Source organism: Puntigrus tetrazona, chromosome 6, assembly GCF_018831695.1.
Source record: "Puntigrus tetrazona isolate hp1 chromosome 6, ASM1883169v1, whole genome shotgun sequence".
NCBI classification, from domain to species: domain Eukaryota; kingdom Metazoa; phylum Chordata; class Actinopteri; order Cypriniformes; family Cyprinidae; genus Puntigrus; species Puntigrus tetrazona.
The window spans coordinates 17,046,720-17,062,988 of record NC_056704.1 but is presented as its reverse complement, the minus strand read 5'-3'; positions in this window follow the sequence as shown (position 1 = coordinate 17,062,988).

The following is a 16,269-nucleotide window of genomic DNA, read 5'->3' as shown; positions in this document are numbered from 1 at the left end:
ACTCTTGTGCAGAATAAACCAATAACTGTTATCTGGCCACGACGGAGATTCTGCAGAGCTTTTTTGGCCTCGTGGAAGCGAGAACATTCATACATCTGTACAAAGAAGTTAATAAGCTCCTGTTACAGCACGCTTATTTGCTCAGTGACCTAGAAGAAGCAACAAAACGCTTATTCATAACATTTGTTTGTTTTCCGTTTTTCAAAATTCTGCAACCTCAGTGTTTACAGTACATCTTACCAGTTGGTTCGCTTGGATTAATTATTAAACAACACAACTATCTCTAGATGATATACTGATTACAGCACGAAAATACAGTGTTCATTTTTGTAGAGAACAAAAAGAGCTAGAGCTATACAGGCTTTTTAGATAATTGTCACACCTTACTGTAAAACAAAGTGATAATCAGTGTGTCTTTATGTATATACGCTACAATTATAATCTAGAGACTAGCTTCATAAAATGTCACATTTTAATGGCTTTGTTTTTCTTCTTATTGTCACAGTCTCACATTTCCTGTTGATACCACAGCTCCAAAGGAATATGGAAATGGATCTTTTTTTTTTTTAAGAGACAGACTATGATTCAGTTTTTTCCTTGAATGCACATGCAAACATTCATCATCCGGGTTCTGATTTAACATTCTCTTGTATGTCTCTATGTGTGTGTGACATATTTAGTCTTCTTGAGAGCACTGCAATAGTTGCTATGTTGAGTCCAAATGGAAGAGATGGTGCATGATAGGACCTGGTGGCCTAAAGGCCATGACATCTCATGTAGGAGAATATACTAAGGACTTTACATAATAAATTAAAGCAGTGGGAGACTCAGTAATATATGCAGAATCTGGCACTAAATTATGCCAACGAATACTATTATAGGCTTAGCTTATTTTTTCTCTTAATAGCCAAGAACAAATTATTGGGAAAGAGTTTCAGTCAAAAGTGCAATTTCATATGTTATGCCTGTAGAAGTGATATAGCTGACAATCCCTATTTCAATGGGAAAATGGGTCATATGCACTCCAAGCTAAAACATTAACACTGGAGCACAAACCATTCACTATATAAGCTAAAGATATAAATCCATAATGACAGGGATTTCTAAAGCTTGGGGAAACGCTAAACAGAATTTTTGCTAGACTTTCAGTCTTACTGACTAAAAGCATAGCACTTAGTTTAATTAGTAACTGCAGCATGCTGTATTAAGAACCGATCCTTTTTGATGGACATTCAAAATTTGTTGCAGTATTTAGATGTTTTTTGTTTTTTTGGCAATGGATCAGCATATGATAGATGAATAACAACCCAATTATGATAACATATAAAGGCATGATATGCATGTTCATGTATAAAGAGCCGATTTGTGTCAGAAAAAATACCGTGATAAAGTTATACCATAAACTGATATTAAATTCATTACATTTATTTAGTCATTGTCAAAGCCATTTTTTTACTATACTAATAATGTACAGTTAGATAAAACCTGCAGATGAACATTTAAACTCAGTTATTTATGCACCTCAGGAAAGAAAACAAAAGACACTTTATCTCCAAATGGTACATATTAATATCATAATAGCACTTAAAACACATATTAGTTCTTAAAAGTGCATATTAGTACTTAAATATATAGTGGTGGTATCGCTTATGGAAAGAGTTTCACTTGAGTGACAGTTTTTTTTTATTTTATTCCTAAGAGTACCAACGTTAGCTCATATATATTTTGTCTTTTAGGCCAAACAAATACCCCATCCCTGGAATTTATGCTATTGGTTGCAGAAAAAGTTGTCATTTGGGACTCAAACAAGCAATGCTGGGATACTCCAGGCAGTGTCAAAAAAAAAAAGGAGCCTGACAACCTCATATTACTTCCCTGGGTGAGACCATGTCTTGAAATGTGCTGTTAGTGGGTTCTGTAAAAACATGGAGATGCTTTTAAGAAGGCACAAAAGAACCTTGAAAATAATCAAGAGGAACTCAGTACAGCTCCCTGATTTGCAGGCTCAGAGAGAGCAAACCATTGTGATGTCAATAACAACATGTTCCAGAACATCCACTTCATGGCCCACTGCAAAAAGCCAAAGAAACAATGCAACTTTTAAACTGAGACACGTGGAAAAAAAAGTTTCAACAGCTCCATATCCATCATCTAAATATAGGTATATTATAGTAATCATTGTGTTAAGTTGTTTTTATATACTCTAACCATGTTTTAGCTGTTTTTTTGTGCTGTAGACTTCATCACACAGCAGAAAAAACTGCATCTTCTGTGGTTAATTCAACCTCTGAATGGTTTAGTTGTTCTGCTCACTATGCAGAGACTGAAGAAAATACTCACCCAATTACAGACATCAACTTTAATCTAGAGTGAAAAATGCATCTTAACAAAACAGTGAATCTGCATGTATATGGTAACAAAGAAGCCTAAATAAATCATCCAGCATGATGACCACTGGCAAGTGGAATACTTCAGACTTGGTGCCAAAAAAAAAAAAAGAAGGAGTCTTTGAAGTGCTACACCTGGGTGATCAACGTCTGTGTGCTATGTAAGAAACTGCTTGATCTTTCATCACTGAGGATAGATACTTCCTGCATGATCTGGTCCAGCCAGCTCACAGTCATCTAAAGGGAACTTTAAATATACTGACTTAAAGGACTGAAAGGGGGTTATTCAGCGAGAGGGTTGGCTGATTTTTCACTGGTTCCAAACATACTGATGCATGGGCACAACGTTGGTTCATAATGTCATGCCTGTGACACCTGCACAAAATGATGCCTTCAGCTGGAGCTAAAGAATATGAGGTTTCCACTTCAGAAGTATAGCAGCCAGCGGCCAGACTCAGAAAGACCCCTAATCATCATTATTTTAACCCCACTTTGATTTAAGCTGATCTTAAATTATTTGACTTGCCAGCCTTTGTGTACGCTCAGAGCCATCGTAACCTGCAAGCATTAATTATAGGTCGATTAAAGAAAAAATAACTAGAATGTCAATAATATCGATGTCCTCTCATATTTAGCATGTGAGGAGCGAACAGCCCTTCTGTCTTTATGTTCTAAGAACGCAAATACCATCTGTCTATAATAACTTTAGATACCTGCAGTATTTTCTGTGTGCTAAAGATTGGGATCTGAAATTATAGAATAAGAGTAATTCCAGCCGCAGTATGCACTTTCTTTGAATACAGACTCACCTGAAGGAGTGGAATCTTTTTATGGCAAAGTTTGAATATGTATCACTTCCTTTCATCCGCTGTTAAATAGATTTATTACAGAGTCAATTTAAAAAACTAAATATGAATGATGCAATAAGATTTATTTTAATTTTGTGTCTTTGTCCTGATGCAATTTAGAGTGGGATTGTGTGGATACATCCGAAAGTGCACAAATGCCTTTAGACAGCCAATTAATTTTTTGATTTCAGTAGGGCAAACTTCTGGCTTTAGCCTGGCATTACTTTTTATCTATACTTAACTCAGCCCCCAAGCATGAATAAGTTTTGAATGTGAAATTTAAGCAGGCTTTGTTTTCCCAGGCTTCCTTTTGATTATGTGGCAAAGCTGTTTTCACAGAACACATTTTTGCATTGTTAAACTGGGATTTGAAGGAGCGAATGTAATGCTGAACACTTAACGCTGAAGAGCTGTTAGAGTTGCTGCCAGTTATAGATTTTTCTTTTCATGACAAGTCCATTTAGCCTTCATTATCATCACCTGATTAAAGTTTTGATAGGTTTGTAAGCAGTAAGTAAAGCCACTTGGACCTTTAAGGCGTTAACATTGCTTTTAAAAATGGATAATCTCAGATTTAAGATGTATTCTTCTTCGTATGACATCCTTTTGGTACAAGAGACCAGTATGATAAAGGTATAAAGACCCTGATGGTATCAGACATTTACCGCTACAAAGGCCTTAGCAGGTGTCTGCTTCTTCTGAACACATTCAAAGGCCACATAAAAACCCTGCTCCCAGAATATAATTAAAGTGGGAGAATTTCCGTGTTTAAATGCACATTCTTTTTTTTTTTTTTTTTTTTTTACTTAACCCCTTGAATTATGCACATATCATATCATATATGTATGCTTGACTAAAGAATCACCCAAAGGAAGAAGCCCATACTTTATGATACATCATTTGTCTTCAGCTTTGCCACGTGATCTAGCCAAAACATCTGAGTTAATGTTGCAAGTCTAGTGAGTCACTTCACGCTATTTCTTGACAGAAATCTGACACAAAAATAAAAAGGAAAAGACACATGGAGTCTTGCTTTTCTCACAACGAATAGGCAGTGATGATTTTCAAACAATGCAGAACGCAGCAATGATTATTACAGCAACCTCTCAGTGGCAAAACTCTTGTATAACATGTTTTTGGTGAACCTCTGTGACTCATTTCCCAACAAACCACCTCCCCCCATCCCCTTTCAAATGTTAATAGCTGCACTCCACAATCTATATATCTGCTCATGTATCTTATATAAAGCAGTTCAATGTGGCTAAGAAGAAGAAGAGGAGGAATTGTTGTTTTCCATTTTATCGATTGTGTTATCACAATGAGGAGGAAGCTTAGGCTGACAGGCCAACTCAAGAGCGGAAGGTGTTGGGGTGTTAGGAAACTCAGACAGGAGGAAGATGGATATGACATTTGAGGTGAGCTAAAACGACATCCCATTAAAAAGGAAAAAGTACTACTCTTAAGCACACAGTAGCATGCACTGCTGGCAAACCTTTCTTTTCTAGGCTTTATCATATACACGCAGAAGCTGTGCTATAATCCCATCACTTAGGTTTTGGCAGAGTTCAAGAATTTGAAACATTTTTATCTAAATTGTGAGCAAGCAAATTCCAGCCGCAGTAAGTAGCCTATCATTTCTTTCCTTTCAACCGGGACATTTATTAAAATAAATGCGTCCCATCAAGGTTGTACTAAACATATTAATTCGGCAGATTTCAGTCATATTTGAAGTGAGATACTGGGCCATAACTCAGATAACGGAGAATGCTGAAAAGTGCACACCCAGGCCTCCCTGGCAGGGAGAGTGTCTGGCCACATTTTTGGACTCATTAGTTGCACACCACTGCAGAGCCGTGGAACTCTCACTGAGAGAGGCTGGGTGATGAGAAAGGGTACAATGGATTTTCTCCTGCAAAGGGAAAAAGAATAGAGATTGTGGTTCTGTGACACGTATTGAATTCTGTGTTGCAGAGCTAGTGAGATATGGCATTTCTCTTTTTTTTTATATTAGCTACGAATAAAAGACCTGCTCTAACCTAGCTAACAGGAACAATTTTCAGAAATTTTGTGGATCAGTTAAGAAACAACTTTCTGAGTACACTATTATTCATTCAAAGCTATTTGGTCTTTAGTATCATTCTAAAATGTTAGCGCAAAAACAATATGTATACATTATTTATAACACTTTTTTTATCTTTTCATCTAAGACTGGTTTAGAGAACATTGAAAATAAATTCCATAATGCTTCACAAATGTCTCACATAACCAAAAAATCATAAACTGGAACAAAACAAAATGAATGGGAGCGTTAGCAAAACCTTCAAGAATTAGCTGGGACAGACTAAGTGGCACAGGATTTGTGAATTGCTTCTGACATAGTTAAATTTCCTTTGCTGTAGCATATTAGCAAGACGCTTTGTCTTTTGCCATTCTAGACATTTCGAATACTACCATCCACAGTGACTGACCTCAATATGTATCCTGAACTGAGTAATGAGGCCATTGCAGAGTAGTGTCTCTGGCATTTGCATTGAGTGATGTAGATATGGTGACTGATGAAGCCTCGTGACGCCCACCCAGTGGATTCTGGGAGATCACTTTTCATCTCCAGAGTTGAGATATTAACACTGACTCTCTCAAGTCTGCAACTCCAAGATTACTCGTGACATCTGCTGTGTGGGTCTCAGAAAGCTAATTAATCCTCAAGGATCAGTTTTCGGTGACTGTTCCAAATAATCAACTCTGACATTTCCAATTCTCTCTGACTCCACACTACTCCTCTCTGGAAGTCTGAAATGCATCAGAATGACGTAATGTAATGAACCTAATTCCATGAAATCATCCATATAAAAGCATTGTACCTAATTACCATCCACTGCTGTTGTGTGAATTGTGGCCATAAGTAGAGAAATAGTTCACTATCACATGATTAGAAGAATGGCTTTCAGCAAAACGTGTTTCCTGTATATTATTTATATCAAAAGTTACCACAGCACATAGTCTGTCTATCAACGATCTGACTTCTTATGAGCCAGACCTTATCCAGAAACACCAGTCACTCAATTCTATTTGTTAGTTATTTATTTGGTAAACTGCCTTATGTTCATAAGTATTGTATTATTAAAAAACAAGTATTCAAAATTCACAATGAATAAATCAATCAATAAATAAATCAATCAACAATATTTGCCATATTTCTTCTTCAAAAGTATGCAAAACTTCATAAATGAACCAGCAAGAACCAAACCTAGAAGGGAGTGTTAAATTCATAATCATATTCATCCTTAATTGCACCCAGAGATCCAAACTTCTACTGCAGGCCATTTAAATTAAATTATTAAGATAAAGCAGCACACTGAAGGTGAAAGATTAAATATGCACACTGTTCTCTAAATACCTGGTGTCCTCGAGGCTTAATGCTGTTGCTCATGATTTTTCTTGCTTGGCATTTGTAATTGCTGTTATGAAAACAGAGAATCTCACCAATATTTTGTGTCCTTGTAGAGTGTGTAACTCCTACAATATATCTGTGTTTTTTGAAAACTGTGAGTATTGGAAGGTATTTGTTAATTTATTAAAATTTGTTTGCTCAAGCAAAGTCTGCTCTGGGCAAATTAGTTTTACTGGGTGATTCAAGCAGCTGTCTGTAAGTGACCAAAGCCCCTTTTCGCCTGTCATTTTACACAGTCTAGTGTGTTCAGCTGTTCTGTCTAGGAAATCATCTGGAAAGTTGTCTACATACAAAATGCACCTTTGCGAGAGGGTGATCTTCAGGCAAACATTTGTCTGGCAATCTTTATGCTTTGGGAATTGGTTTATCAAACCAAGAAGAAAAGGTGAGGTTATTAGACAAAATAATGTCCAAAACAGCATCTTTAGGAAGTAAAGGTGTCATTTATTGCACATTTGTCCTTTGTCCATTTGACAGAATAGTTTTTCTGAAGATTTTTGTCTTGATTATTATTAATTATTACATGAGAATCATTTCAAACATGCGCATTCAGACAAAGTGACTAATTTTAGACACATCGCCAGTTATTTCATCTATTTTGTTCCACCAAATAAGAAAACAGCTCAAAACAAAGGAACAACAGAAATAGACACTTTTTTACAGAATTTACTCACGCAATATCTAAACATAAATCAAAAATCTATATATTCTGAAGAAGGAGAATGCACATTTATAACACCACAATTTGTGTAATATTATAAAGTTAATGAAAGGCAACAGTGCAATATTTCATGCTTAGAACAAACAAGAAATCCAAAGTTTAATTTATGATTTTCTGCATCTATATAAATTTATGTAAACTATGCACTATATAAATTTAACAGCAAGCTGGAATTAATTGCACTGAATTCAATGACTCACTTACAAAGACAGGGAGTTGCTTTCTTCCCCAAAATGAATCTACAAGCTGTAAATAAATCAATTTCAGTAAAATGATCAGTGACTCACCAGTCACGCTTTAGCATTCTAACTATGTAACTGTCACGCCTCGGACTTGTTATTGTCTCGCCATAAATCCTGTGCTCCACACTTTTCATGTTATCTGTAGATTGTTCGCAGCTTCACGTGTCTCACACAGTGGTCACCACCCTGCACATTAAGTCCTGTGCTTAGTTCTGTTTGTCCAAATGAGGTCTATCAACACTTTTTCTTACCTGAAGTATCCTGCTCGTGTCACCCGACTCATCTGGCCTGTATATCTTTATTTTACCATTTTGGAATTAAACCCTTTTATTTTCATTGAATCTCTAGGCTTCGCATACTACAATGCGGACAGAACGCTGACCGCAGGTGTAGTAACAGCGCGCATTTTCCCTTATTTTTTTGTTTTTGCTTCACAAAGAAATATAGTTTAAAGACCTGGCGATCCTGCTGGAGCAGGGGATTGCTTCGGTATCGTTCAACTGTTCTAATCACGCCAACGACTCGCCACTGACTGCTCTCGTCAACTCATTTCTGTGGGACTTACCACCTCCAGCCAAGCGCAGCTGTCCGAGCGTCCTCGAGAGAGCTCCTCGCCGCATGGTCGCCGTGAGTGGGGTGCTGGTGTCGTGCAAATCAACAATGATGGTTGCGCCTGAGGACAACGACACACCAGCCCCACCTGGGTGATCCAGGAGCCCAATCATCCTCTTCACCGCATGGTCGAGCCCCAGCCTGAGCCCACTGCTGGACACGGGCGGAGTCGAGGTGCGGGACCACGACCCATCGTCACAGAGAGCGACAGAGCCGTGGAGCGAATAGACCCGGTGCCGACACGCTGACCAGGCGCGCGAAGCCAGCAACGCGGAGCTCCCCGCGCGTGGAGACAGCCGACCGCGAGGAGAGCGGAGGAGCTCCGCCATCACATCGTGCTGAGGATGAGCTGATCATCCACCTGGGGCCGTTGATCTGCAAAGGAGCTGGATGATGGTGACTTGGACTTGGACTTCAGACTGCACTCTGTATCCTGAGTTCCCGTTCCGCTCAGCTACCCAGTAAGCCCGGCTGGTTCCGCCCAGCCGCCCCATAGCCCGCTGGTTCCGCCAGCCGCCCCGCTAGCCCGCTGGTTCCTCGCCCCAGCCGCCCCGCTAGCCCGCTGGTTCCGCCTGAGCCGCCCAGCCGCTGTCGCCCAGCCCTGCTAGCTCGCTGTTCGCCTGCCGCCCTGCTAGCTGCCAGTTCGCCAGCTGGCCCGCACCCTGCTGGTTCCGCCAGCCGCCTCGCGCCCGCTGGTTCCTACCAGCCGCCCAGCCCGCTGGTTCCGCCCAGCCGCCCTGCTTCCGTGCCCGGCGCGACGCAGCGCCTTCTCCAGTGCCCGCCACGCAGCGCCTTCCAGGCCCGCGTTAATGCGGCGCCTCAGGCACCGCGCCACAGCTCCTCCCAGCAGCTCGCCGCCCGCGCTCCGCCCCGTTTCCTGTGCCCGCGCCCGCGCGCCTCGCCCTGCTTCCTGTGCCCGGGCGCCTGTGCGCTTCCTCCAGTGCCGCTCAAGTTTTCCTACCCACCTCAGTTACACACCACGCCGATGATCCTGGCAGCCCTGGGCGCTATCCTCAGCTCACCATCCGGAGCTCGCCACGGGTCTGCCGGGGTCTCCATCGGGCCGCCGGTGTTGAGGACTTTCGCCACCGCCCTGCCTCGGCACCCAGACCTCCTCGGCTCAGACCCGCCGGCCCCCTGGGCTCCTAGCTCCTCCTTCACACCGTGGTCCGCCAGTCCACTGTGAGTTCACCAGGCTCCACTGCCTCCGGCCCGGGCTGTCTGTCGTCTCACACATCTGCGCCGGGATTTTCTCCTGCCGCCCCTCCATCCCGCACTGCTCTGTCAGGCTCCTTCCTCCGGCTTTCTACTCCCCTAGTCTCAGTCGCTTGGCTCCCGCTGGCCTTCCTGGCCTGTCGCGTCAGTCGCCAGAAGCTCGCGCGCCGCTTGACCCCAGCCGACGCTACCTCTGCCTCTTCGGCCTGCCTGCCTCTCAGTCTCCTCCACCACCTGCCCGGCCTGCCGAGTCAGTTCCCATGGAGTCATGGCTGCTCCTCCTCCATGGCTCTCCTCCATGCCCACCTGACCACCATAGCTGGGCCTGGATCTCCCTCCTGCTCCCGGGACTCCTCCTGTCTCTTCCTGGCCCTCCTCCGCTCGCCCCACCGGGACCACCAGCTGGGCCTGACTCTCCTGCCCGGACCTCCTGTCTCCTCCCCTGGCTCCTCCCTCCATCTACCTCCCTGGACCCTTCTGCCTTCTGCCTGCCCCCATCCTGGCTCATCCGCCCTCCACCAGAACCTCCCAAGACCCGGTATCCCCCAAATCCCCAGTCATCTTGGTTTTTGTTTGTGTTTATGTTTGTTACCCTTAGGCAGGACGCACCTTCCGGGAGGGGGTAATGTCACGCTTCCCGACTTCTGGTTATTGCTTTCGCCTCGTACATGTGTCTTCACACTAGCCTTTCCTCCAGCGCATGCTAATTAAAGGATTGGTTCAGCCGTGGTTCCCGCAGTGTTGCCACAATTACCAGGTATTTGCCCTGTGTTTTGAGTTCTGTTTATCGAGCGCCGAGGTCCTTACCTAATAACGTCTCTACCAAATATCCTGCCTGCCTGTTCGACTAACTGCCTGTATATCTTATTTTGTTTGAATTAAACCCTTATTTTCTGCAGATCGCCATAGGTGCTCTCGTGCCAACACACAAACCGTGACAGTAACACAATCGAAAGGGTCACACACAAAGTGACAAAAAAATCTGTGAAAGCCCCAGTGATGATGTACTCTATATCAGCATTATTTTATTATATTCACATATAAGAAATGTGAAATATATATTATTTTGAAATGGAACTAAACTGGTGTCAGTGTAAATATGGCCAAAGCCCATACCCGCAGGAAAATTAAAATACCATGAACTCCTGGGTCCCTAAATACACCAAGCCTATTTTTCACACATATACCATGTTTTCTTCGACACATCTAAATTAGAGTTAAAGTGAAAAGGAAATGGTTAAATATTCTCTTTCAGCACCTGTTCTACCATTCCATGACCCTGTAATGATCCTCACACCGAGGAAACACACAGCAAGGTCAACCCTCAACCGGTCCCACTGTGGCGCCACCTATATCCAGCTCTTTGAATATAACATTTCAAGAGCCCACTTTCCGCTTCCTTCTCTACCTTCCCATGATCCTCCATCTCCTGCCCTCCACCTCACCCCATCCATTCCCCTGCAGCGGTGCTTTCTCCCAAAGCAAACCTCCTTTTCTACTACTTCATTCTATCACCTGCACCCCATAGCCGCCTCTGATTAATGTGGAGTCTTTTGATCTAGTTCCTTCAAATGACAGAAGAGAAATTTTCCTCTGTCATCTATGCCTGTACCTTTCCATTATCTGCCGGTCTAATCTGCTGTGTTTACTAGCCCTGACTGCTTCCTTTCAGCTACACCGCCGCAGGCTGCAGGTTTACTGACGCTAATATGTAGAGGTTAATCTTTCGTGAAAGGAAAATATTTATTTCTTGGCATTTTCTTAATCCCTCCGATTTTTGCAGATACAGGAGTTTATCTTATTTGTGTGTATTACATTGGCAAAAACTATTAGCCTTGAACTCATCTATGCGTGCAAATGATAATACATGCCATGCGAATGGAAGGAGGTTCTCAGAGACTGCTGATTTACAAATGTCATTGTGTTGAATGTACTGTATATCTCTTAACCCTGGTGCCTGCCTTCCAAATATGATCAGAATCTTCGCCATTATCATCTATACTTGATTCAATCTTGTTGTAAACTTATTTTCTTTCGTTAGCAGGTTTTGTATTTTTTTTTAGATCAGATCTGTCGTATGCACAAACAAAAGTAAAAATATATATATTTGTAGACATTTTAGTAAAACACACAAAAATACAAAGCTAACTAAGATAATACAAAAGTGAACACAGTGATCATTAAACAATATTTGTAAAAAAAAAAAAAGCCAATATATTGGTACACATTTTGGCAATGTTTTTTGTATGTCAATACATTTTGTAATAGAGCACTACAAGTTAAAATTTCAGAAAAGGTAAAAATCTGCATTCTGTATAAGCAAAGTCAGTATACTTTTTAATCCAAAGTGATAACTTAGCATTCCCAAGAAAAAGGTGTATGTAAAACACACACACATACACACACACACACACACACACACACACACACACACACACACACACACACACTCTCACACATACACACAAACACAATACAAAGCTATTAGCTCCTTCCTGCATGCAAGGCAGATCGTGTATGATATTTTGTTTATTATTATTATTTGTAATATTATGCACTCTGACTCCAAGAAATGAGACTAGGTTGGCCATGTTATTATAATTACACGCATGAGCAGCGCCATCAATAGGTGCTTCATGCAATATACAATGTCGACATCTACCAGACAGACCGCACTTTGCCTTTTTTATTTTAGGGATATTACATCTTGAGGCAAACGGTTCAAATGTTGTGCGTTTGCTCCAAATAAATTGCAGCTTCCACAACAGCTTCTGCTCTCGAGACATGCCAGCGGGGAATTAAAATGAAGATTACCGCTGCATGAAACACTCAAATCATGTTATCTGATGAGTGTGGCGTCACAATACAAAGCAAGGGTAATGTCTCGGCCTTGCTCGCTCACCATTACACGCTCTATCACAACAGAGCACCTAACACCCTTTGTGCACCTGCAGGCACCCTAGTGTAATGACGCTTTGGGCTTAACGGCACCATTGCTGTGTTGCATCCACACAATGAAGAGCTAATTACATTTGATAGTCATATCAGATATGGCCTAATAGGCCCAAATGTAATCTCGCCTTTATCGAAGATCTTTCAGTTCGATATGTATTATGTACCACAACCAAGTGGAATTTCAAAATCAGACACCGCATAAAGCGCATTGATGTTATTCCTCCGTGATTGCAGCGGTATACTTTGCAGATGCCCGCCTGGCTATCTTATATCATCAAGAGGTCGTTTCGCAAGACAGCAGCGTTAAATTACTGCTCAATCATTTGATAAATTGTTAAATAATGGCAGGCTCAAGTACGTGGAACACAACGCTTCAAGAGCTCACAGTCTCAAAATGAAAAAGTCATTTATCAGCTTATATACCTATCTCTACATAACTATAGATATGGTCCACAGAGCAGAGGTTAACCAACATCTTGCAGGTTGTAAAGACACACTGCAATTTCCAGATTTCTATTTTAGTTGCACTGGCTGGATATTTAGAAATTAACTATGATTAATGCTGTGAATTTCAGCTTTAAAGTCACATGAACAGAAAGGTTTCTGCAGATTTTTAAAGACGTTAAAGTATTTTAAAACCTAAACAAAAATTAAAGGGAATACATTTAATGGAACACTGCACGCCTGTATAATGGTCTCAAATGGAAATGTCTGCAGCATAAGTTTAAAAATGCAACTTCCAAAGATTACTTTTCTAATTCGGTTACACTAGGAAAGAAACCTCCTGCCAACTCCTACAATATGGAAATGGCTTTTGCTGTACTCAGAGTATTTTTGTTCTGTTTTCCAGGGCAGATTCTGGGCAGTAAATGATATAAAATAATTAAGTCTTGTTTTCTGAGTAGCTGATGATAATGAAGTGAGTTGTACAATAACAAATATCTGCCAGTGGGCTCAGAGAAATCAACTTCATACCCCATTAAATAGATTTTTGTTCTTGTTTCTTTATTAGAAAACAAGACATTTATAATAAATGGCAATAAATGCAACACCATTTTTACTTTCCTGCACATTTCACCAGTTTAAAAGGGCAATGTCTGGCGCTAAAACACAGGTTCAATACGTGGCAATCCACGGCACATTTTATTTACATTGATATAGGTATGTATTATGGTGGTATAGAATTGAAATATCCGTGTACTGTTGCTAAATAAAAATAGATGCTCTATCATGTTGGAAATATGCCTTACACCAACTCTGTCCAACGTCCTACAACAAATGCAAAACTGATATAAAAGCACTTTTTATGCCATTTTAACATAGACATACTTAATTCTTTTAACTTAATGTCTCTGTACTCTGTGAGCTACTGAACAAACTTACAGTCTATTAAAAACCCATAGATATGAAGCCAGATATGTGTGATGCTAATGTAAAAAAGCATCAGTTTTCAAATATCAGCATATTAATACTGTTTTGAAGTCATAACATGATATTCTTCAAGTAATTGTGCGAAAATTACATTTTATGTATCAAAATTCTGAAAATTTGTGTAAAAAGTAATAAAACATGTCACAGTTTAGTGTTTATTTCTTTGGAAACTAAAGTTACTTGTTGATACATATTTTGTGCACCAAGGTATGTTTATTCCACGACCAGGCGAGTTCAAGTAAGTGAATTAAGACATTTTAATACCTTTTAGGACCTACAGATGACCTGATGAAATTAAAATTGATCTTATTGAATAAACAGTCCTGGACAGTCTCCATTGATGAAAAATAGCTGTGTGTTTTAATTAAATAAACTTTGTATATGTGACATTTTACAACCTTTACTTTATAAGTAAAAGTTTCACAAGTACCGATTCTTTATACAGAGCTCATTTGAAACTAATAGACATGCAGTTTAGAATGTATCGTACAAACATTTTGTTTATGTTTTTTTGATGCAGGTTTTGAATGATATTTCATGTTGTCTGTAATGCACAATATAATTCATGCCATAGTATAAAAGTTGTCATATGCAGCTGAATCAATTTTACTTTTACAAATCCCAACTCTGTACAGACTGTCAAACAGCTCTGTATTCAGCCAAAAACAGGAAAAAGAAAAAGAAAAAGAATGTAATGTAACCAAGGGTTCTAGCACATGAATAATGCTTCAGTACAAAAATACATCACTTTTCTTCTTGGATGGAAATAATAAGCTGGCCAGAACAGGAAATCTTTGCATAATGACAGATGGATCGGCGAGCATCAGCTTGCCCAGAACAGCAAAATAATAATCACAGTTGGTCTCCAAACATTCCATGACAGTTCCATCTCCAAGGCTCAATCTATGAAATTAGCCTGATGTAATATCAAAGGCAAGAGGTGTGTCGGAACAGAGGGGAATGACAAGTTCTCTTCGCCTGTTGTTGAACACAGCATGACATATGGACTAATAAACTCCAGTACAAGCATGTTCATTTCTTGTTCAGTACTTATATGTGCACCAGTGATGTGGGTTGGATTTGCGTAAAGTAAAGTAAACCCAGTAGTAAAGTAAATTCATGTTCAGTTTCATTTGATGTTTACTTGACAGACTCTGAGCAGAAACTACCATTTATTTCAGATTTTTTACTTATAACTAATTATAAATAACTATAATAACTATTTTGGGAAAAATAATCCAATGTACTAGCTTGTAAGACAAATTATATAAGAACTGATAATAATAATAATATGTTTTATATATATATATATATATATATATACTATTCCCAAAATAGTTATTATAGTTCTAACTTTTCCAAAATAGGTATTATAGTTTTGATAAACTGTCATATTTATGCAAATGTGTGTATATTTATATATATATATATATATATATATATATATATATATATATATATATATATATATATATATGAAAATAGTATACATTTGCATACAAATGACAGTTTATCAAAATGTAAGTGAAAATTAAAGAAAGAAAGAAACAAATAAACCAAACATAAGAAAAGCAAGAACGAAACAAACAGAAAAGAAAAAAAAAACAAGAAAGAAAGAAAGCCAGCAGATCACCGTCACAAAAGAAGTAAAAATAAGAAATATCTCTAAGCAGAACAGATACAGCCCTAGTTACAATGTCACATTTTATTACACCTTGTTTTTGCTTGAGACTTGATTTCATGTGTTCATTAACTTTGAGCCTTTGGTCGCGTTTCAAGACTATAAAAGTAGGAAATAGCAGGAAATTGACTCATGGGTCATTACGATGCAAATGTCCCAATTAAACTAGCTACTCCAGGCAGGTTTGTTCTTGTGAGAGTATCCGCAGAAATGGACCCAAGCAAATTAGTGACAGCCATTAATGGGCCCATAATACTACTGACCATAATTTTCGCACTATTTTGAGGAACATATTGAAGTTATTTGTTTCCATTTACGTTCGCGTCCCTCTTATCTATTTTTATCATCATTTACTATTGGTGTAATTAGTCATGCACCACTGCTGGAACAATGTGACGCTATTTTGCATCAAAGCTGTTAAACGAGTATAAAACACTGACAGATACTAAATACTGAGAGAGGTAAAACGGTTCGCTTTGGAAAAAATAAAGCTAAGGTTACACAGTATCCGCTTTATGCATCTTTATACTTTAAGAGGCTTTTGACATTGACAGAGTGTGCGCATCTCATTGTATTTGTGAGAGATTAAAATCACTCAGACCTTGTCAAGTCATTTCACCTAAAATGCCCTTGCTAAATATCTTTTGGGAAATATTAGTTATGCATATATACAGTACACTGAAGTTGCAGTGCGATGTAACTGTTCAGCCATAAAGACAACCAGAT